This window comes from Babylonia areolata, chromosome 13 (genome assembly GCF_041734735.1).
Source record: "Babylonia areolata isolate BAREFJ2019XMU chromosome 13, ASM4173473v1, whole genome shotgun sequence".
Classification (NCBI taxonomy): domain Eukaryota; kingdom Metazoa; phylum Mollusca; class Gastropoda; order Neogastropoda; family Buccinidae; genus Babylonia; species Babylonia areolata.
Genome location: NC_134888.1, coordinates 36,049,379 through 36,052,038, shown reverse-complemented (window position 1 = coordinate 36,052,038; position 2,660 = coordinate 36,049,379). Strand labels below are relative to the sequence as shown.

At 39.7% G+C, this 2,660-nt stretch overlaps 1 protein-coding gene across 3 annotated transcripts in view; it reads left to right on the top strand.

The window, feature by feature from the left end:
• Positions 1 to 1,191, top strand: part of LOC143289234 (inactive ubiquitin carboxyl-terminal hydrolase MINDY-4B-like) — a 37,616-nt gene extending 36,425 nt beyond the window's left edge. For all 3 annotated transcript variants that reach the window (XM_076598205.1, XM_076598207.1, XM_076598206.1), the window contains exon 15: positions 1 to 1,191. This exon is cut by the window's left edge and continues 668 nt beyond it. The gene's annotated coding sequence lies outside the window, so the exon portion shown is untranslated.
• Positions 1,192 to 2,660: the final 1,469 nt, after the last annotated feature.

The window sequence follows — 2,660 nt, the reverse complement described above, 5'->3', positions numbered from 1 at the left end:
CTTAGATTGGAACAAAATACAGTCAGAATTTGACATTTGTTTATTATTTTCTGCAGTAAGAAGTTCATAGTTCAGGTTTCACATCTTTTCGTCCTGAAAGATATCTCCACAGTTCAAAGCTCACATTAGTTAGTCGCTTCCTGAAACAGAGCATACCAGAAGTTCAAATCTCATGTTTGTGAGTGTTTTCTGAAACAGAACAGTGTTGAAATCTCAAGTTTGCAAGTGATTTCCTGAAACAGATCATAGTATAAATCTCACATTTGTAGGGGTTTCCTTAAACAGAACATAATTCAAGTATCATGCTAGTAAGACATTTTGTGATGCAGAATATTGTATATAATTAACAGACTGCCTTCATCAAGCTTTACCCGCCTGAATGTGGATCTGCACACAGTTCACAGGTCACTGCATTGAGAACAGTGCTGTAAATAGTGATGTGTGGTCTTGTTATCACACATGCTTCAGCACTAATGATGGCAGTGGGTTTTCTTTTTTCTTTTTTTTGTATGCATGTTTTGAGGTGAGTTTCTGGTCAATTTCTTTGTTTTTTTTTTATTTTGTATGCTGAATGTGGGCTCATGTAGATCATTAACATGTTTACTAGCCACTGCATGTACTGCAGAAAAATTGTGATAAGTTTTTTAGTTGTTGTATTTTTCCCCCAAAATTGTCTTGCAAGTGACAGTGAAAGTGTGAAAGAGTAAACAAGTTATGGTAGACAGTGAAAGTGTGAAAGAGTAAACAAGTTATGGTAGACAGTGAAAGTGTTAAAGAGTGAACAAGTTATGGTAGACAGTGAAAGTGTGAAAGAGTAAACAAGTTATGGTAGACAGTGAAAGTGTTAAAGAGTGAACAAGTTATGGTAGACAGTGAAAGTGTTAAAGAGTAAACAAGTTATGGTAGACAGTGAAAGTGTGAAAGAGTAAAAAAAAATATGGTAGACAGTGAAAGTGTGAAAGAGTAAAAAAGTTATGGTAGACAGTGAAAGTGTGAAAGAGTAAACAAGTTATGGTAGACAGTGAAAGTGTGAAAGAGTAAACAAGTTATGGTAAACAGTGAAAGTGTTAAAGAGTAAACAAGTTATGGTAGACAGTGAAAGTGTTAAAGAGTGAACAAGTTATGGTAGACAGTGAAAGTGTTAAAGAGTAAACAAGTTATGGTAGACAGTGAAAGTGTGAAAGAGTAAAAAAAATTGAAAGTGTGAAAGAGTAAAAAAAAATATGGTAGACAGTGAAAGTGTGAAAGAGTAAAAAAGTTATGGTAGACAGTGAATGTGTTGAAGAGTAAACAAGTTATGGTAAACAGTGAAAGTGTGAAAGAGTAAACAAGTTATGGTAGACAGTGAAAGTTTTAAAGAGTGAACAAGTTATGGTAGACAGTGAAAGTGTTAAAGAGTAAACAAGTTATGGTAGACAGTGAAAGTGTTAAAGAGTGAACAAGTTATGGTAGACAGTGAAAGTGTTAAAGAGTAAACAAGTTATGGTAGACAGTGAAAGTGTTAAAGAATAAACAAGTTATGGAAACTTTCGTTTTAATAAGGGCATACAACTCCCAAGCCGAGGCTACTTAACGCTTTCCCGTCAGCCTGTGCAGAGTGAGTGGAAGGTACAGAGCAACGCTGGCTTGAAGTTGTGTGCCCTTGTGGGTGCAAGAGTAACTTCCTCTTTGGTCATGGGCTGTGACTCCCATGTTCATTTGTTATGTAGACGGGCGCAATAGCCGAGTGGTTAAAGCGTTGGACTGTCAATCTGAGGGTCCCGGGTTCGAATCACGGTGACGGCGCCTGGTGGGTAAAGGGTGGAGATTTTTACGATCTCCCAGGTCAACATATGTGCAGACCTGCTAGTGCCTGAACCCCCTTCGTGTGTATATGCAAGCAGAAGATCAAATACGCACGTTAAAGATCCTGTAATCCATGTCAGCGTTCGGTGGGTTATGGAAACAAGAACATACCCAGCATGCACACCCCTGAAAACGGAGTATGGCTGCCTACATGGCAGGGTAAAAATGGTCATACGCATAAAAGCCCACTCGTGTGCATACGAGTGAACGCAGAAGAAGAAGAAGAAGAAGATTCGTTATGTATACATGAATGGGCTCCTACATGTATGACCGTTTTTACCTCCGCCATGTAGGCAGACTTGCTCCATTTTCAGGGGTTGAGGGAGGGGTGAATGTGGCATGTGATATGTTCTTGTTTCCATACCCCACCGAATGCTGACATGGATTATGGGATCTTTGACGTACTTATTTTATCTTCTGCATGCGTATACAAACAATGGGGGTTCAGGTACTAGCAGGTCTGCACATCTGTTGACCTGGGAGATTGGATAAATCTCCGCTCTATGCCCACAAGCTGTCATGACCTGGATTTGAACCTGGGACCGTCACGTTGAAAGTCCAACGCTTTAACCACTCGGCTGTTGCGCCCGTCGCAACAGTTCCTAGACTCGATTGTTTCTTTTTTAACTCCTTGACTGCTGAACTGCGGTGAAATGACATCAGTGTGACACAGGCTTTAAGCATTAAGAACTACTTCTTGCAGGCTTTTGGGTGGTATGATTGATTTTGCTGGACAAAATTAACACATTCCCACGAGGAAGAAGAAGTCAAAATGAAGACTGCGTGGTGACTGACATTCAGACCTGTAAGGTCTG